We start from the raw sequence: 21,594 nt of genomic DNA, 5'->3' as shown, positions 1-21,594 counted from the left end.
GCTATTTTGGGAGGGGTGTGTTTTGTCAGGGAGATGAGAGAACAGTTAGAAATGAATATAATCATGACACACTATATATGTATAAAATTGTTAAAAATGAATAATAAATATTCCTTTAAAAGATAAGAGTTACTAGTTACCAGGGAGAGAGAGAGAGAGAGAGAGAGAGAGAGAGAGAGAGAGAGAGAGAGAGAATGAATCAACCCTCCTTGACATACTCTCTTCCTTCAACGACAGCCCATCTTGCCAAAGCAGGACAACTCTAGCCTGCTCTAAATAGCAATGGATTTTCCTTTCCTACCCAGTATAATCCTACACAACACTCATTTGGTGTCTTATGACTCAGCCTGGAAATTGGGCTGCTTATTCAGAACTGTTTCTGGGCTTAGAAGCCAAAACCAGTGATCATCTCTAGTAATTTTTTTAAATCACTACCAGGAGTAAATCCACTGAATCAGCTGATGGTTTAAAATTTTAATAAACTACAATCAGAACAGAAAGGCGCCATTAATTTCTTCACATGAGAGGGTATAAATGCCCTTCTCTCTGCTTCCAAGACTAATAACCTTTGTGAATTGTCGAGAACTTCCCTAAATATCCATTACCCTGGTGTAACCTACATTAAGGTGTTAGGAGAGAGCACTTAAAATATTTGTCCCTCGTTGGAAAGGGACAAGTGCTCAATACAATACAAAGATTGTTCATCTGCAAATCTCAACTCTGGAAGCTTCCACAGTTTGCATACTAAGCTTCCTTCCTCCCTTCCTTTCTTCCTTCTCCCTTCCTTCCACTTTCCTTTCTCCCTCTTTCCTTCCTCCCTTCCTCCTTTCCTTCTTCCTTCCTCTTTCTCTTCCTTCTTCCCTTTCATCTTCCTCTTTCTTTCCTTCCTCCCTTCCTCCTTCCTCCCTTCCTTCTTCCTTCCTCTTTCTCTTCCTTCTTCCCTTTCATCTTCCTCTTTCCTCCCTTCCTTCCTTCATTAGGTGTTCAGTCCATGTATAGTTAGTAAATTCAAATTCCAGAGAAAGTGTTGATTGTTTGCTCCATGGGAACACTGTTTCCTGGCAGCCACCTAGAAACAACCACCTTCTGGTCCTGTCTGTCTGTCTGTCTGTCTTCCCAGTTCACTCTTATTCCTCTGGTTCTTGGGTGCAGGAAGTCTTTCCCTGTTGCTCCCATCTTGGACTTACAGGTCACGGCATTCGGAGCTCTAAGCTTTCCTGTGCACATAAAGGTGAGAGAGTTATCAGACAAGTTTTCAAGATGCTGATCCTGGAGCCTTGTTTTTCTTCCCCATCCCCACCTCCGAATATCTCTGTGTAATAACGAGGTAAACTGATGAGCAATCATCCCTGGGAAGGCAGCCAGTCTCATGGTATTAGGAAGATGGTGTGATTTTAGAACTGGAGGGGACCTCACGCCTGATTTAGTCCAACACTGTCATGTCAGGATTAGGGGAACATGGCCCACAGAGGTGCAATTTTCTCAATGTCTCCAGAACCCCTGCTCATGTTGCCTCTGGGTAGATTGAGAGCATAGTCTGAGCAGACACCTGAGGGAGACCATGCTAAAGGGAACGTGGCTTTGGGGATTGGGGGCAAAGAAGCTAAGAGAGGTGACAGAGGAAGGTTCAATTTCAAGATGACTGGTCCAGCCTAAGACATCTTGGCCCTGAGAGGTACCAGATGGGCTGGAGACAGGCAGCAATCAGGCACTGGTAGATTCCCCGGAGTCAAGGCAACCGGAAGAAGCTGAGTCAAAGAGGCTGATTTGCAAGCATCACGGGCTCTGCATACAGCAGCTCCAGCTGCAGAGCCGAGAGCCGCAGTGAGATTTATGAGCGTGTGGCTAGGACTCTGGGTCAGCGTCCGTCACTTCAGCCAGGCCTGTGAATCACAGCCAAATCTCGATGACTTGTATTATTGACCGTGATAATGGGAGGATGAATGGTGGCTGTGATTGCCTATACCGCAATCAACCTTGGGATGCTCTGGAATCCTGATCCGGCCAGCCCTTGGCCCAGATAGTGATGTCCCAGAGAGATGGTGATTGCTGTGAAGGGAAGCAGCCTGCAAGACAAAGGCCACACTGCACAGTCCTGTGATGGAGGAGTCCACTTTGTCATGGGTCACAGCCCGGGTTAACACAGACCTTGGGTGGTGGGCAGTGAGGAGAGCAAAGACATGGAGAATAAAGAGAAATGAATGGACCATTCTCGTGTCTGGGGCAGTAGCAAAGCGTTTGTGCTGGCGATACGGAAATAGCGCACCTCCAAGCAGTTTTATTGCCAGTGTACTAAGAAGATTTTGTCATGGATCCCAAGGAAGTGACTCAACTTTGGTATGTGTCAGGGTAAATCAACACAATGCAGAAACATCTGGATGAAAGTGAAATGGCTCTGTCAGTTATCCAGTGTTCTGACTACCTGACATCAAACAGCTGGATTCTTGTAAACATTTGGATAACACACTGATTTTTTTTTTCATTTTTCATTCAGATCACAAAATCATCCTCTCCAGCTTGGCCGGAACACAGAGGTCAGCTAATCTCTGATATTTGGCATATCCTCAAGTGACCTATTTGTATTATCACGCAAATCAAATGCTAAGACAGGCCTATGTGTTGTGTCTAATTATACACAGTGCATCTTATTTGAACACATGTTTATTTTAGCATTTTATTCTCCTTGGTCGTTTAATTGAATTGTAAATGAATTACTTGCAGATAAACTAGATTATTATATGTATGAAAATACAACAAAATACTCTAATTAGGACAAACTTGGTTTACCGCTGCAAGAGAAGTATTTGTGAACCCTGAGGCTGCCTGACTTACCTGCTTCCCTCGGAGAGCGCCCATGGCATCAGTTCTTTCTCTTCTGCACTTTCTGGCTGATGCCTGTCACTTAAAACACTCACTTCAGAGACTAAGGCAAAATGAAGGCACAGGACTGTGAACTCCATAACCCCAGAGATTCTTCTCCACGTCTGAATCTTCCTCCTCCAGATGGCAGAGGTTCCATCCCGCCCAGCCTGCTGCACGTGCTGATTGCCTCTAACAACATCCACCCCAACGCAACCTCACAGATGAGAGGCATCGAGAAGGCTTCTCTTCAGAGTCGGTGCCTGCCTTCAAGTATGTGTTCCGTTACTCTGAATGGAGTGTTTCATCTTATAAGTCACACGGTGAACTATGGTCTCATTTATACTGCTAGGCAGCAGAGGAAATAGGTTTAGCGAAATTAAGATATAGAAGCAAGGGGGAAATATTTTCTAGAACAAACTAATGTCTGTGTCCTGAATTTTTTTTTAAATGAAAGTCTGGGGAGGAACATGAAACAGAAAGATCTAGAAAAAGGAAGACAGGGTGAAATGAGGCAGGAGATCTAGGAAGACAGTTCTGGATGACAAGAGAGGTAGAAAAGGAACTTCAGGGTTTGCTGCAGTGAACGATTCAAATGGGACGCTCGATCAAGCCGTCAGGCGGCAGCATTTGCCTGGCGCCCAGTGTATGGAAAGCACCCTTGCTGCTAGTGTCTGTAAGGGTGCTAGCTGAGGCTATAATACCTTCCAGGGTGAGCCTGGAGATGGTGCAGAGCATCTCACCTCAGTGAGCTGACTAGGAAAGAGAGAAGCAGACGCACGTCGGATAATGAAGATCACTGCCACCCACGCAGGCATCAATACAGCGCTAAGCACGGAAGCTGACTCCCGCAATCCAGATAGCATAGCTTTAATGTATATGAATGTCAGAGCTAACACTTGCTGAGTGCTCACCATGCAGCAGGCCTTGTATGAAGCACTTTATATACATTATGTCTCATATGTGGGAAACGTGGACGGGCCTAGGAAGTCTAAGCGTCAAGTAATTCAGCTGTTCATCTTGGTACGAAATGAAATAAATGAAAGGAGATGAAGTGGAGGCTGGAACAACAAAGTCCAGCAGTCTACAATTTCACCTTCGTTGCGACTATCACCCCTCAAAGGTTAGGACACGGTTCTTTTCCACAGACTTGAAGTTGACTTATGGTGGGCAATGATTCTCTTTCAGTTTTAGGAGAAAATTAATTGCCTGTTGTTGATTCTCAATACACTCTTAGCATTCTTTCATTGGATTCGTAGTCGGTCCTTTGAAGTCCTGCTTTATTCCGTTGCTGGGTAGATAATGAGGACACTTATTATAACTCGGGATCCCCCAGAACGTACTATGTAGCCCAGATTGGTTTTGATCTGGTAATGATCTTCCTACTCCCACATGCTTAGATTACAGACCCCAGCTACCATGCCAGGCTTTAAAAACTCTTGGCCTATGGGGATGGCTCCATTGTTAAGTGGTTACCATGCAAGCATCAGGACCAGAGTTCAGATTCCCCAGAAGCTATAGAAAGGTCAGTTGTTTATAGCGGCTGCCTGTGATTCTATCCCCAGAGGTGAAAGCAAAGGGTCACCAAATCAAGCTGCCAGAAAGACTAGTCCTGTCCTTGAGCCCAGAGTTTCACTGAGATCCTGCCTCAATGAACAAGATGGGAGAGCGATAGATAGAGCGTTTATTCCCAACGTCAACCTCAGGCCTCCACATGATGCATACACATCACCACACATGCAAACACACACATGTAGAACTACCTACACACGTGAAAAAAAACCCACCCTGTTTAACAGAGTTTGAAGGCTTGCGAATATCTTCAGAGGTGAACTTTACAAAGATCCAGGGTCTCTTGGCTTGAGAGAAAGGTGATGGTGGCCCAGTGGTTCTGGACGGGTTTCCAATGTTTCTCTTTAGCTTTACTCCAAGATAGATGGACCTGGGGGCTGTCCCCATCGTTCCATTTTGCTTGTGCTATGGCAGATAGCCTCAGAGCTTTAGCCTACCAGAAAGTGATTTCCAAGGATCAGTCAAAGTTTGCTCATAGAGACTTGTAAGCTGTATTCTGGACAGGACCCACACTTTCCTAAAAGCTTTCTTCAAAGGCAGAGTCACACTGGCCGCTTCCCCCCATTGTCTGATGTGCTGAGGGCAGAAGCCCACAGTTGTTCCTTGCAGGAAGGAGGCCCTTGCTCTGCCTCAAGAGCCTGTCCTCCACTCTCTGGCTGGATACACAGTCAACCCCCGGCCTGCAAGCAGCCCATCTGGATGGTGGCCAATAACCCTTGTCCACCACATCCTGTACCACAGAAGTGGTTGTTAAGGCAGGCAATGGTGTTCTGTCACAAACTACAAGAGAGGAGGCAAACAAAGCAATATCACTGGGCACATGAAGATTAACATAGGAGGCCATCTTGAGAGGCTGGAGAGATGGTCCAGTCAGCAAAGTGCTTGGCATGCAAACACTGACTTTGGTCTCCTCGTGCCCAAATGCACACACAGAAAGGGCCAGGCATGGCTGCTGGCACCTGTGATCTTAACATTCGGGAGAGGAACAGGAGGATTTCTGGGGTTTGCGGACTGGCCTGTCTAGCCAATTGGAAGAGCTCTAGGTTCAATGGCAGATCAAGAAGGACACCTAATATCAACCGCTGACCTACACACAAACACACAACAGATACACACAGACCACACATACACACAGACATACACACACACCACATGCACACACAACACATGTACACATACACACATTCACACTACATACCCCGCATGTACACACACACCACATAATGCATGCACATGTGTGCATGCATACACGCACACACACACACATACTCACATAATACATGCACACACACACACACCTTCGAAAGAGGAGCAGTGTAAGAGAACAGTCCTCTCATGCTTTTAGCAAACAACATGGGGCTGAAAGACCATTTCTAGGGTCAGACATATTCTGTCACCAATGACAGTTTATTTCCTGCCACCACTACCAGAGATCATCTCCCATGATCTGTCACCAGAAACCCCAGTTGTGCGGCAATAAGGCCCCAGTGACTGAGGTAGCCTGAGCAAGTGTCATGCCTGGGAAGCAAAACATCGATGTACTGTCAGCATGGGTGGCCCTGAGGGCCATCTAGCCAGAGATACGTGAAAGTGTGGTCCAACGATTAGGGATCTACTACTGCTTCAGTGCAGGGGAACTAAATGGAATCCGTGAGAATAGGCATTTGGAAACATTCAAGTAGAAATAAAATATGGAGCTGGGGCTAAAGAAGTGGCTCAGCTATTAAAGTTGCATGCTGCTCTTGCAGAAAGCTAGAGTTCCTTTCCTAGCTTCCAGGTCAGGCAGCTCACAAACATCTGTAATTCCAGGGGATCTGATGCCTCTGACCTTGGTCACCTGCACTCATATATACATGCACATGCACACACACACATACACACACACACATGAACACACCACACACACACACACACACACACGAGTACACCACACACACATGAACACACCACACACACACACATGAACACACATGAACACACCACACACATACACATAACACACACACACATATAATTGAAAATAAAATAAATATTTTTTAAAAAGGAAATGTGGCATTGCCCCTACATCCAATTTTATGTCTAGTCGATTTAATAAGAAAAAAAATATTGAACTTACATTTTGTAAGTCTTTGGGAACTTTTTCCCTTCACTCTTTTTTTTTTTTTTTTTTGGTTCTTTTTTTTGGAGCTGGGGACCGAACCCAGGACCTTGCGCTTCCTAGGTAAGCGCTCTACCACTGAGCTAAATCCCCAGCCCCTCCTTCACTCTTTGTAGTAATTTATTTTTATGTTTTCTAGAATATCAATCAGTATATGAAAAATCAGAAATAATAAAATATTTCAAAGCTGGTGCTTTGCAGTTGATAGATTGAGAAACATTGATCTAGTCCCTGGCTTTCAAAGAAGAGTCCTTGATCATTAGTGGGTGGCAATCCATCAGTGAGTAGCAAAATTAGGTCAGGCAAGATGGCTCAGTGGGTGAAACTGCTTGTTGAGCAAGCTGACCTGAATTCAACCTATAGGACGCACGGTAGACGGAGGGAACCAATTCCCAAATGTCTTCTGATCTTGACATACTAGCTGTGTGGCACTTTCATGAAAACGCCTTCCACACATGGTAAATATTTTTAACTTACGATAAGTTATTAAATTAATTTTAGAAGATACAGAATTTGATCAGTAAAAGCCGGGCACGGTAGTGCACACTCTTGATCCCAGCAACTAGGGAAATAGAGGCAGACAGATTTCTGAGTTCAAGACCAGCCTGGTCTACAGAGTGAGTTCCAAAACGGCCAGTGCTACACAGAGAAACCCTGTCTCAAAAGCAAAACAAAACAAAGCAAAAAACAGAGCAATAACAAGAATAAATGAGAAAATATCCATATGTATCCCCTGTAACAGAGTGAGTCCTGTTTTATAAAGCTTCCACTGGAATAGTGTTTGCAAACATAAGCACACATATACTTTGTATATCTTTGTATATGCAACCGAAAAGGGGCCTGGGCACTTCCTGCTTTACTTGTAAAACCTGGCTCTGCCTTTCTAGAATATACAGATAGAAATACGTGTGTCTTTGGGAAACTGTACTCTGTCTGGAGCATGCTTTCTTCCACGCAACCTGATTTAGCTTCCACGGGAGCTATTTTACAGCTCTGTAAATGGTAGATAGTTGATAACTTTGCACAATAATTCTCGTCTGCAGACGTGTGAATCCTGCCCCTTGCAGTAGAGGTGCCAGCGACCGTTCGTCCCTGTTGTGTTCACTCACTTAGTACTTCTGACTGTCACCGTCTGTTCTTCGGATCCTCCCGGATCAGTTACTGCATCTGCCTTGTTCCCTCATTGATTGCGTTCAATCAAACCTCTGCCGTGTGTACGTTCAGCTTTGTGTGAGTGGAGAGATTCTACTTTTTTTTTTCTCAATTCCCTTTTAATGGAGTATTTGGGCATTAGGTGGTAGTGTCTGTTCAGACTTGGGTCAAGTGTAATGAAATGGGCCCCTCCACACAAAGGGCTTCTCTCTGGGTCAACTCTCTGCTGCTGCTTGTTAAGAAATCAAAAGGAGGAAAGGATGTCATTGGGTAATTAATTGAATCTCTGTTCTGTGATAGGTCCTTGTTTCCACTGGTGAGTATGTATCTCTCTTTTATTACAGTTCAGGAAAACCTGAAGAGAGAAACATTGACCAAACAAATGAAAAGTACAGGTCCTCAGCTACAGCGAGAGAGAGAGTATTGCCTGGAGGCTAAGGACCCTCGGTGTGGACCCAGCTTGATTGCTAATTAGCAGTGCCATCTTAACCAAGTCACTTGGCGTCCTCAGCCCCTGAATCCTTAGCTTCCCATTGTCTTTAAGTCAATTCTCTCTCTCTCTCATCCTCTCTCTCTCTCTCTCTCTCTCTCTCTCTCTCTCTCTCTCTCTCTCAGAAGCTTGCACACAGTCCCAATTTGCAAAGGAAGGCAGCCACTCTGATTTAGTGAGGTGGCATGTGCTCGGTTTTCAATCCCCCACCAAGGTGGCCTCCAATTATAAGGACCCCATGGAACTTTAAGGGTTCTGAGCCACACAACCTGAGAAACAGAAGCCGTTCGGCCTCCTCCTAGAGTTCTAATGATACAGTCAACTATTTTGTCTCTGGGTTAAGAGTCTGAGAGAAAAAGTGGGGGTCGGGGGGGAGGGGAGAAGAACTTTCCACTAGCACTGAGGCAGGAGGATTTCATGTTCAAGGTAAACCTGGGCTATACAGTGAGATATCCTGGCTCGTAAAATCAAACCCCAAAAAGCAAGCAAGACTTCCTTTCCCCTTTCCCAGCTGGTTCATCCTTTCATCCCTGTCCTTTTCTGGCCTGCAGGTTATCTCTATTTCTTTCTGACATTCAGAGTCCTTGTCGTATCCTAGGTTCTCCCAACTTCTGTGACTCACAGAATAACTTCCGTGCAAACATAGCTACTGTACTCTAAAAAACTAATTATCTGCTTCCTCTAACAAGGCTGAATTCCCTGAGACAGAGTCACATCCCATTGTCAGCTTTGTTCCCTGGGTCCAGCACAGCTCCTGGTCCCTTCCGAGCTCAGTACACCCAGCCAGGGTTCTCTCCGCCATTCTTATGGCTCTGCTTACTCAGAGGTCAGACTCAGAACTTCAGGCTCACATGCACAGAACTTGCCTGACAGTTCTACCCTGTCCTCCCTGGTTCTTCAGAGTCAACAGGTTGGGAACCGAAGGTGGCTTCTACTCAGTAATCGCCACTTCCTCCTTGCAAAGCCTCGGTTTACCCACTGCCAAAACAGAAATATCCATTGCTGCTTCTTTTTTTATTCCCACTTCAGTCATCGCATCCCTTTGGTTCCCCTTCTGAAGAGTCTTCATGCAGCTGCTTTTCCATTTCCACAACTGTTGCTCCAATTCGAATCACACGGATAACATCATTCTGCTGGCACTCCCAGCATGCCAGTCGTTGCAAAATGTAGCAAGACTCTCCTCACTCCTTAGCTCCCTTGGTGCTCACACCTACTCTAGTCATGAAGCTGGAGGTTAGAGAGAACTTATCCGGGCTGTAAGCCTTGGAGCTGACATTTTGCCCATTTCTCCCTAATACCACTATGGTAGCTCTTAACGTTCCACCACACTGGAGACGTTAGCCAATGCTAGGTCCTTCTGTCTGCCGTTGCCCGTGACTCCTTTCTGCCTAGGACACTCAGGGTTTTTTTTTTTTTCTTTTAATTAAACTCTTATTGTGCAATTTCCACTTAAAACTCTTCATCATTTTTTCCTTTGCGTGGTGATCCAGTGCAGGCTTGTGAATAGGTCACTGAGCCTTCCATAACCTTCACCACATTGCCTCTCTCTTCTTGTCATTGCTGCCCTTAGCTTCATTATGCAATTGGGGGGGGGGGGCTGTACCTTAGCATTATCCATCTAGATTTGATTTTTTTTCTTTCCTCTCTGCCTTGCAAACCCCTTGCCTCACTTTTTGCCCAGTGGTACTCACCCTTCCCTACGCCACAACCCTTTAATACAGTTTCTCATGGTGCAATAACTCCCCAACCATAAAGTTATTTCATTGCTACTTCCTGTCTGTAGTTTTGCACTGTTATGAGTTTAATATAAATACCTGATATGCAGTATATTTTCTATGCAGCCCCCAAAGGGGGGCGGTCAAGACCAACAGGTTGAGAAAGACCACTCTAGCCAGTCCTTAGACACTTCAGGTCTCGCCTCCACAGAACACAGGAGCACCCCCATTCCAGGGCACAGTGTGTCTTCAGTCAGCGACACTGTGCTGGACACTGTGAGTGCTGTGTGCTTATCAGGGGAGAAGGCTATCTGATTGATCCAGCAATGCCCTGGGTCTACAGTGATTTATTAGGAGACGCGCCCAGACAGAGCAGGTGGAGGTAAGGGACACAGGACTGGGCAAGGGTCCAGCCTCATCGAATCCTAGGAAGGGCTCTCAAGCTCAAATCAAACTAGATTTGTCCCAGTTGAAGTCATAGAACAAATGAGGTTTTGTTTTCTGCTGTTCCGACCATCAGTCACTGGCCACGGCATGAGCTGACAGAGTCCTTGTGGTGAGAGAGGAAGCACGAGTGTCACACCCCACTGGAGAGTTCTTTTTCTAGCAAAGGGAGCAGCTTAGAGCCTTTAGCAGGCACAGGAGTCACTACAATGGGGATGATCTATACATCAGCATCCAGAGTACCTCGCCCTCAACAGCTAGCCAAAGGGCAAAGAGCAAGCATCCTCATCCACTCACTCTCTCGGTTTTTTTTTTTTTTTTTCTGCCCAGCTCCATGATTTCTCCAGAGATTGGACTCCCTCGATTCACCAATCTTGACTTTTTGAGGCCTCTCCATTTTCTTCAGCCTTCCCTAAGGTCTAACCAGTTCTGAGGGTTTCCCAGCCTGGGTGATCCTAGTTTCTCACCTCTTGTGTTTTGTTCAGAAATAGACGAAGCCCAGAGGTGGTGGTGTGGGCCTTTAATCCCAGCACTCAGGAGGCAGAGTCATGTAGATCTCTGAGTTTGAGGCCAGCCTGGTCTACATAGTGAGTTAGTTCCAAGTCAGCCAGGGCTACACAGAGAAACCCTGTCTCAACACCCCCCTACACACACCCCAAAAAAGAAATGAACAAACATGGCCATGGTCATTAATATTTCCACAACTTAGTTCATTTTCCAAAGATTGATTCTAATTAATTGTATTTGCAGGGATGTGTGTGAGTCTGTGTGTTTATGAATATATGTTCTCCATACATTCATATATATGAAATGGATGCCTTTGGAGGTTGGAAAGGGGTATTAGATTCTTTGGACATGGAGTTACAAGTAGTTGTAAGCCACCCAACAAAGTGAACTCTGGTCCTTTGGAAGAGCAGTAAGCATTTTTTTAAACTGCTGAGCCATCTCACCAGTCCCAACACAGAAAATTTGCATCTCAAATAAAGTGAGATTGCAGGGGGTCAATTCGATTTTTATTGTTTGTTTGTCTGTTTAGTGTGTGTGTCACAGCTTGAGTGAGATCAGAGGACAGCTTGTGAGAGTCAGTTCTCTCCTTCCCCTGTCTGGGTTCTCAGGATCAAACTCGGGTGGTCAGACACAGTTGCAAGCCTCTTTACCCACTAAGCTATTTCCCTGGTCCCAATTTAATTTTTAAACCATTTGACTAGAACAAATTTACTCCACAAATAAAGATCTCCATATACTTGGAGGTTCACCCTACTAAAATACCTTCCCGTCCATACATTTTATATCCAACATTCACTTTGTATGGATTCAACTACCTGTGGCTCAAATACATTCAGAAAAATAACAGGCTGTGCTTAACACGTACAGACGTCCACCAGCATTCCCTGAATAATTTGGCAGAGCATCAACTTGCATAGTATCTACGTTGTATTGGTGATTACAATAACCTGCAGATATGATTTAAGGAACACAGCTGGATGTGCTTACATTACAACCAAATACTATGCTGTCTTATGTAGGAGCCTTCAAAGATTTTGGTGTAAACCCTGTGCTGGTTCATTTGGATCCTGAACAAGATCTAGTATCACCTAAACCACAAGCTTCAAGGCACGGATGAGGGCATCTCTAGGTTGGATCAGTTTAAGCAGGAAAATCTACCCTAAGTGTAAGTGGCGCCATTCAATGTACAGTGGGGCTGGACTGAGTTCAAACTGTACTTAAGCACCCATCTCTCTGCCTCCCGCTTGCAGCGGCAATGTGACCAGCTGCTTCGAGCTCCTCTCTATACTTCCTCCCCTGGCCTGAGCCAAAACAAATGTTTCTTTTTTAAAATTGCTTTTGTTGGATATCTTGTTGCAATCCTGAGAAAAGTAACAATTGCTCCTTACCTCTCCAAGACTAGGGAAGCGCCAAATACACACTTTCCAATGTCAAATGCTCGCCTACTGTAAGGCAGCGGTTTTCAAGCTATAGGTCGAGATCCCTTTGTGGGTCACAGGGGCATAGCAGACATTTACATCACAATTCATAACAGTGGCAAAATTACAGTCATGGAGTAGCAACAGAATAATTTTATGGTTGAGGGTCACCACACCACGAGGAACTGCACTAAAGGGTCGCAGAGTTAGGAAGGCTGAGAACCTCTGCTGTAAGGGTTAGGGACTGGCTGCTCAGAGTCTTTCCTGGGAAGCTTTACGGAACAGTGTGGAGGGAAAACTACAGTTCCAGAAGAAGGTCCTCTTCTCCAGTAAGCCTGTGCCCTCCGCTTATTTGTTTTGATTTTATTTTATTTTAATGTATCTCAGTCTGAACTCAAGCTTCCTATGTAGCAGAGAATGGCCTCGAACTCCTGATCTATCTGTTTCTACCTCCCGGATGCTAGGGTTACAGGTGTGCACCATCATACTCGATTTATGCAGTCTGAGCTCAGGTCTTCATGCCCGCCAGGCAAACACGCTACCAAATTAGCTACATCTTCAGCTTATTTCCCAGGCAAAGTTTCTTTCCGGGGAAAATTCAAATTAACCAGACTCAGTCAGAAGTTGAGCCTTGGGACTGGTTAAGAGCACCTCCAGAGGACCAGAGTTAAGTTCTCAGCGTAAGCAGCCCACAACTGCCTGTGACTCCAGATCCTGGAGAACCGACACTCTCGTCTAGCCTCCATGTGCATCTCCCACCCCTGCCCCTGACACACACACACACACAGACAAACAGACACGCACATGTACTCACACAGAGCACACAAACATACACACACATACACACAAAGCACACAAACACACACAGCACATACACACACAGAGCACACAAACACACATACACACACAGACACGCACAGCACACACAGCATGCACATACTCATACATATACACACTCACACAACACACACACACAGCACACACAGCACACACACACACAGCACCCACAGACACAGAGCACACACACACACATACAGAGCACACAAACACACATACACACACGAACATGCACAGACACACACACAGAGCACACAAACACACACACACACACAAACTTCTTTTTTAAGTGGAAAATGATTTAGTGTTCTCATTTTACAGAGAATGAAGCAGATGACTGGAAATCAAGAGACTCATTTAAGGCTACACAGCTAATGGCAGGGTGCAGGAATCGAACCCGGGATTCCAGATGCCACATATGAAGGTGTTTCAAAAAACCCTGCTGTGTGGCTCAAGGCTGGTGTGCCAGGCATGCTCATTACCCTTCTGCTGAGCTGAGCTGCCCTTGCCCTTGTCAATGGGGTCAGGAGCTTTGGTTTAGTTCCCCCAAAGATAAGCTTACGTCTGTGTGGTAGGAGACACTTCACTGAAGGCAAAGCTACCAATCTCTTCAGACATCTGTGAAGTCCTAGGCCTAGGACCCCAGAAGGCAGGATGGCAGGGGCGGGGGGAGGAGGGGGAAGAGGAGAGGGGAAAGGGAAAGCAGAGAGGGAGAAGGAAAAAGACAGAGGAGAAGGAATCTTCAGCCAGCCTTCTGTACTGTGGGGGTCTCTTGTCCACATCTGCTGTTTCAGGTTCCAATCCCAGCACTTGTTGGGGAATCCCCTGCTGACAGCCAAGCGGGACAGGCACTCAGCCCCGTCCTTCCTGTCTTCCACAAAGGCTCCCGCTCAGAAGCATAAGCTGCCATCTGGCTTGATCCTGACAATGACAGCAGGACTGACTGCCGCTGAACTTAGACCTGGTTGAGTTTCCTGCCACACCACCAGAAGCTTGGGGGTTTCTATGGCAACCATAGGGCTGTGAGTTTGAGGAAAGCTGAGGGCTCAATCCTAGAGGAGCCAGGCCACTGAACTTAGAAAAAGGAGAGGTGTGCAAGACCAGCACCCCCCACACCAGAGGGGTGTGCAAGGCCAACGCCCCCAGCCCAGCCCACGGAAGGTAGCAGTGCATAAGAGAAGGCAAGATGGAAGTTTCCCCTTGTGAAGAAAGGGAAGCCCTGAATTTGGTAGATAGATGGATGGATGGATGGATGGATGGGAGTGGATAGGAGAATGTAGAAAGAATAACCAAGCAGTTAGGGGTGCTGTGAACAAGTGCTCAGTCAGTCAGAGATGTGTTCAGCGATCCCCAGAGTCAGTGGTTGCTGCGGTAGACATTCCCCTCAGAGATCCTGCGGGTTCCGAATGCCCTCATCAAAGCTAAATTCTACCCTGTGCTGGGGCAGGCTTGGGAAAGGTGGAGAGAGAGCAACAGGAATGAGGAGGTGAGAGATGGCCGCAGTAACTGCTAGGCGTGCCTCTAAGGCAGTGCCACTCCGAGTTCCCACCTCCAGCATCCCCACACCTCCCTTTGACCTGTCTTCACGGACACAGAGTTGGAGATTCAGGACATTGGCTTTGGAATCAGAACTGAGGGCGCAGAGCCACGTTTATAGGCTGGCCAATCCTCGGTGGGCAAGCATTTTCTTCTCTCCAGCCTCGGTTTCCTCCTCTGCAGCAGAACACCAGAAAGGCGGGGCTCTGCCTTAATCACTGGAGTATATTCTAGAGACTCCTCAAGTATCTCTTCAAATATATCTGTGGGTAAATCAGCAAAGGCACAAAGGCAGAATAGTACTGACGCCACTCCAAGGGCCAAGAGTCACAATGCTAAAGAACCCAGACCCCGGGTGCACACACACACACACACACACACACACACACACACACACAGAGCACACAACCGGCTGCACTGAAGTAAGATTCAGGGGTTGTGGGGTGGCTCATCCCTGTCACCTGCAGTAGAAGAGAATCCGACCTCCCAAATTGTTCTCTTACCTCCACACATACCACAACACGAGTGAGCGCTACTCACACACATACACAAACTATAAGTTAAAATATTGAAACGCTAGGATTCGGCCATTTCCTGTCTCCTTTACAGGGTAGAGAATCTTTCAGTTTCCTCATTGGTAAAATGGCAACCAGCACACTTACCCTAAGTGGCTGCATCGAGGCTTAAAACACTTTACTATAAACAAAATACATAAAACCGCAGCTGGCTGACTATGGTGTCACACACCTTTGATCCCGAGAAACAGGAAGGCAGATCTCTGTGAGTTCAAGGCCAGCCTGATCTACACAGAGAGATCCAAGCTAGTCAGAGCTACACAGTGAGACCCTGTCTCAAACAACTGCAAGAACAAAGAATCAAAACAAACAAACAAACAACCCACCCAGAAAGATCTGGGGCTGAGGAGATAACTCAGAAGTTAGGGGTCCTTGCCACTTTTGCAGAGGAAACCATGTGGTGGATCATAACCATGTTTAACTCCAGTTCTGGGGTGTCCAATGTGGCCTTCTAACCACTGTGGGAGCAAGGCATGCACAGCACACAGGGTACATGCAGGCAAAACTCTTACATACACAAAAAGATATACCTGGCTATGCATTTTAGCCAGTGTCGCTATTGTTATTAAGAATGGGCAAACTCCAGAGAACTGCTCCACAGGCCATGCTGAATCCTCATCTTCTCAACTACCACACTTCAGCCTGCTCTGGTAAGCTGTAACCAAGTAGTAGTAGTTTAAATGTAGAGAATACTTTTAGGCAGCCATCTTTTGAGCAGCTGTATGCCAACTCACACTAAAATGCAGGCCATTCCCATTATATCCAGAGCCATTCGACCTTACCAGTTAGTCTTGCAGGATAACGACAAAGCTGGGGGTTTGTCTTCCGGATCGGCTCAGCGCAGGCGCAGGTGGTGGGGGCGGAGGGAAGGAAAGCTCCCTAGGAAAACTGCTGTAGGCAGAACTGAATGAGCAGAGTGGGAGCAGAGCCGACTGTCGCGTTCAGCTTAGCCGCAGGCTATAGAAAGAGACTTGAGACTTGAGAAGGAGTAAACAGGAGAAAAGCAGCGCTGTGAAGCAGCACTCGGGCCGGCTGAAACTGGTTGTTAATGCACCAGACCAATTTCTTCAGTACAATTACTTCCACTCCTGGTCAGAGGGACAGGTACAATTCTTCAAGAAGTATTTACCACTCTGTTCCGTCTCTCGGCGCTGGCATGAGCCGGGTGAGAAAAGGGAAGGCTGGAGGCGGCTCTGGTTCTTGGGCTTACGATCCCTTGCTGAGAGAATCCATTCGATACCAAGGCAGGATTGTTTATTATTATACCCGCAAACAGCTAACTGCAAAGATCAGTTAAGGCAAATAAGACATCACTTCATTGTTCACCCTTATACATACACATTCATTTACAGCGCTGTGTGTGCGTGCATGTATGTCTGTGTGTGCGCCCACGCATGTGTGCCCACGTGTGCATGTGTGCATGTTCGTGTGCATGCATGTCTGTGTGCACGCATGCATGTTCATGTGCGTGTGTGTTTTACCACAAAACAAACCCAGGGCCCTGCACCACTATGCTGCAGTCCCGCTGTTTGCTTTCCTGGAATGAGTTTTCATCTGGGGAAGGCTGATCTTGAACTTGCTGTGTAGTCCAGAATGGCTTTGAATTCACCTTTGAATCTACCCATCTCCACTCCTCAAATGCTGGGATCACAGTCCTACAACTCTACATCTGAATACAAACTCTTTACTTACATGAGCTCATGAACTAAGTTGTGGGACAAGCCCCCCGCCCCGCACACCCTCCCCCACCCCAGGATTCAGTGTGAGAATCAGGGTCAGAATGTGATCGCGCTCTCAGAGGCGAGAGGCTTATTTGGTGTTCATATCCTGAGAGTGGCCTGTTTTGGGAGGGTTTTACTATGTATCCCTGGCTGGCCTGGAACTCACCATGGAGACCAGGCTGAGCTGGACTCACTAAGATCCTCCAGCCTCAGTCTCTGAGTGCAGGGAATAAAGGTGTGTGCCTCCCATTATGCCCAGCTCACATTTTCTTAATTAAGGACTCAAGTGGGAGGGTTCGTCCCACCGGAGGTATTGCCATCCCTGGGCTGGTGGTCCTGACTGGCATAAGAAATCAGGCTGAGGCTCAGTGGTTAAGAGCACTGACTGCTCTTCCAGAGGTCCTGAGTTCAATTCCAAGCAACTACATGGTGGCTCACAACCATCTGTAAATGAGATCTGATGCCCTCTTCTGGTGTGTCTGAAGACAGCTACAGTGTGCTCATATAAAGAAATCAGGCTGAGTCCATACACCATGAACAAGCAAATAAGCAGAGCTCCTCCTGGCCTCTGCCTCAGTTCCTGCCTCTGAGTTCCTGCCCTGACTTCCCGTCATGATGGACTACAAACTAAGAATAAAGTTGGGTTCTTGTTTTATGAGATAAAGTTCCTCCCCTGGTTGCTTCCCCTCGTTGCATTTCTCACAGCTGTAGAGAGCCAGCTAGGACAGCATGCCACTTAGAGAAGCTGGAGGCTGGAAGAAACCTAAGCAAGTGAGCAGGGGTGGAGGATAGGGATTAATATCCTCTACACCCCAGAGCACCTCACTGCTTGTACTTTGGGAGAACTGCTTAACCGCATTTAATAAAGTCTGGTGACATGCAAAGAGGACAGTGGAGCAGGGCCACCAATCCAGATATTTCTGTGTGGAAGAACCCACAATGCACTTCTCCCTTGGCTCTCTCAGGACTCTGTGGCATGGTTCTGTTGTGACCATGTTACAGGTCCAGCAGCCCAGGGAAGTGAGCAAACACTAATGTAAGAAGTCAGTTTGAAAACCCAGGTCTCCTTACCAAAAGCCTCTAAGAGTGAAAAGAAAGCCTCCCGCAAGTGTATTCATGCCCTCCCCCATCCCACAGAGGGAGGTATTGCTCCAGGGAATGGGGTGTTAGCGATACCAGCCCACAGGTGCCAGCAGAGGCTCAGGCTTCAGAGGAGATCCCACAGGAAAACAGAGCTGCACCACCTGAAAGGACTCCTCTGGGCTCAGGAAGGGACTTCCCACCGGGATCTGATTCTGGGCACACCACACCGAGCCTTCCTTCACCGCGTCCCCGTGTAACATCATACAAAGCCTGCTCCAAAAAAAGCCGTTCTCTGATTCATGCTGGGTGAATTCCTGGCATGCGCTGTGAGAATGTGAAAGGCAGGTGTAGCTCCCCTGATGCTCTGAGTAGGTACTTGTTCAAATCACGCAACCTCTCTAGGAACGGCTTCTCAAAGGAGGGGTGTATAACTTCTCCTCTGTAGCTGTGGTGAGGGGGTGGATTCTGAGGAGGAAATACTGATGGAGGAGGCAGGGGAGCTGGGGAGATCAAAGGATAGGGGTGAACCTCACCTCTGGAGCTGGCAGGCTAGGGAGTGGGGGTGGCGGGGTGGAAATCTGTAAGGGGAGGGGAGAGAAAGGAACTAAAGGTGTGTGGGAAGGGGGAGAAGTGGTTTTAGATTCCCCAGAGGATAGCTGGGAGTCCCGGCTTCCTGAGGATGCTTTTCAGGGAGCTCCAGGACTATGGAGCTGCTCCTCTGACCTTCCCTACCCCCCCATCTCCACCCTTGCAGCTCCCCTCCCTATACCCTTCAGGTAGCAAGTGCCCTCCAGCTTCTTTGTACTGCTTTACTCTCTAGGTCACCCACCCTCTTGTCTTTGTTCTACCTCACCGATCACAAGCAAATGCAAGTGCCAAATGCCCCAACCGTCTGACCTCCAGCCACAGCCGTCCTTGATGCCTACACTGGTAGGTCTCAAACTCTAATGTGCATCAGAATCACATGCTTGTAGTTTATAGACAGAATCTCGTGTAGCTCAGGCTAGCCTCCAACTTTGTAACCAAGGATGACCTTGAACTCCTGATGCCCCTGCCTCCGTCTCCCCAGTGCTGGGGTTACAGGCCTATACCACCACTTAATCAGTGCTGGAAATCAAGCCCAAGGCCTCCTGAATGCCAGACAAGCACTCTATCAACTAAGCCATGCCCACGGCCCAGTGAAGGATGCTTTAAGAGTGCTTGCTGGGAAGTCCTCTGAGAATTTCCTGCTGATAGGTGCCCAGAGGGTGGGGCTTCTGGTGATCTGAGGAACCCAGGTTTTAGTGCCTTAGTCAACTGCTGCCCCCCCATACTATGACAGTGTTTATGGGAAGCTGTGAACAGCTTGATGGGTATTTACTAGGTCCTTGACTGTGTCCTCCATGGTACTGACCTTACTCAGAACAGGGACCCAAATCCCTCCCGAGGGACAGATCGTGTAGCATGATCACATTGATTTTTTAGGCAGTTAATGAAGCAAGGAAGTCTGTCTTCAGGAACATTTCACTTTTTCCCCCCTCCCAAACCTCAACCGACCGACCTCTGGGCTGTCCGGTCTTTCCTTTCCTAAAGACATATGTCTTCTTTAAATACTACAGTTCTCCCATCTGCCTATCAAAGTTCATAAGTAATTCTTTATAAGAAGTTTGGCAGAGGAGAGGAGTGAGGTAATCCATCAATGCAGAGGGTGCAAGGCCCCAGAAGGCCTGGTATTGTACTGAATTAAGAAGAGAAAGACTTGAGCTCATTTAAATACCCATGGAGAGAAGCCAAGAAGGATGCTAATGTGGGAGAGAGGCAGAGGCCCCTGAGGAGAGGGAAAGTGGGATCCAGGGAGAAAAAGAGCTGCTAGGACCAGGGCAGGGACCACGTCCCACTGTTGGTGGAAAAAGAAAAAGATGGCCTCAGATGCAGGAATAATGAGGCTATAGACTTTAGGTGACTCCCAGCTCTAAGTCCACGGAATTAAATTGCCATAGTGTCACTAGCTTAATATGTCACCTCTCCTTGACAGAGCTCTAAGCCCCAAGAAATGAATCTTCCGTGAGAGTCTCTCAGGCCAGAAGATGCCTGCCGGTGGAACAGCAAAGACTTCCTTCCCAGTGGCACAAAGTGGAAATGGGAAAGGAAGGATAAATGCACCCAGCTGTGACAAGGGAGGGACCAGAGCAGGGTCACAAGCTAATCAGTGTGGGGCTAGATTTAGAGTTGCACTCAGTTCAAGCCCCAAACCCATCTGTCTGGCCATCGACTCACACTCTAACCACGGAAACGGCAAGGAGCAGGTGGAAGGCAGGATTAACAATAGCTTCTTCCTAACCCTCAGAATGGGAAGACGGGGTGTCATGGTCTACCCTTGACCCACACAGAGTCCAGCCCATCTCTGGGACACCTGAAGGTAAAAGGAAATAATAAAAGCTCTAACAATTTGCCAGATACCTCCTTACCTGAACAGGCATGCAAAGAAGTTTCTGGATCACAAATGTAAACCATGTTCTTCCTCCTCCCCCTCTTCTTCCTTCTCCTCTCTTCCTTCCCTTCTTCTTCCTCTTCCTCTTCTTCCTCCTCTTCTTCCTTCTCCTCCTCTCTTCTTTCCTATCTTCTTCCTTCCCCTCTTCTTCCTCCTCCTCTTCCTTGCTGTCACTGTCTTTATTGGGTGTCAGGGACCATTCTAGTTAATAGAAATACTTAATTTTAATTTTTATATGGTTTTCCTGACTATAAAAGTAACAGATGGTCAGTGTTTAAAAAGAAAAATCTCTATAACAAGAAACACATTCCTAACCTAAGACAGGCAAATGGGATGTGGTGAAAGGAGGTGAACACCAGACTCAGACTCCATTGACATTCAGGCTCTTCTGATCGTGATTGTGTGATCTTGGACACACAAGGCTTCCTTTCCTGTTTCCATAACGCTAAAGGAAAGCAATGGTGTTCCCTCACCCCAGCCCAGAGAGGGCTTCTCTATGTAGCCCTAGATGTCCAGGAACTCACTCTGTAGACCAGGCTGGCCTCAAACTTGGAGATCCACCTGCCTCTGCCTCCTGAGATCTGTAATTAAATATGTGAACCACCATGCCTGCTTTTTTTTTTAAGTTCTAGTTCTATTTTAAAGTTATATGCATGAGTGTGTATGTCTAGACTTAGAGGTTCTGTGCCCTTTCGTACAAGTTTCTGAGGAGACTTGAATAGGGAGTCATATTCACGGGGACTAGGGTTACACATAGTTGTGAGCTGCCCAACTTAGGAGCTGAACTAGGGTTCTCTGCCAGGAGTCATTTCTCGACCCTGGGAATAGCAATTCTTGGAAATTTTAAGTAAGGTTCATAATGTAAGATGAGATTCACAAAGTACTGAGGTCAGCACTTGGTACACGGTCAGCAGACTACGAAAGATGGTCACTCTATGTCACTGCTGATATTTTATACCCATCTACAAAGCTCGAGTCTCAGGAGTAAGTAACCAATGGTAATAGCTCATAGCACACTTGTTTCAGACTTTGTGCTAGCTACTTTTATGTCAACTTG

General features: G+C 46.9%; 1 long non-coding RNA gene across 2 annotated transcripts; it reads right to left on the bottom strand.

Annotated features, from left to right (window-relative positions):
- Positions 1-459: 459 nt before the first annotated feature.
- Positions 460-16,075, bottom strand: LOC102550046 (uncharacterized). Of its 2 annotated transcripts, XR_015672351.1 has the most exons (4): positions 16,046-16,075; positions 3,774-4,150; positions 2,833-2,923; positions 460-1,217 (listed from the first exon to the last, which is right to left on the bottom strand). It is a non-coding gene; the product is annotated as an uncharacterized LOC102550046 (long non-coding RNA). The 2 variants fall into 2 exon arrangements; XR_015672350.1 differs by lacking the exon at positions 3,774-4,150.
- Positions 16,076-21,594: the final 5,519 nt, after the last annotated feature.

The sequence above is a fragment of the Rattus norvegicus genome, chromosome 2 (assembly GCF_021556685.1).
Source record: "Rattus norvegicus strain SHRSP/BbbUtx chromosome 2, alternate assembly SHRSP_T2T, whole genome shotgun sequence".
NCBI lineage: Eukaryota > Metazoa > Chordata > Mammalia > Rodentia > Muridae > Rattus > Rattus norvegicus.
Note: the sequence above shows the minus strand (reverse complement) of the source record. Positions and strands in the feature narration are given on the sequence as shown.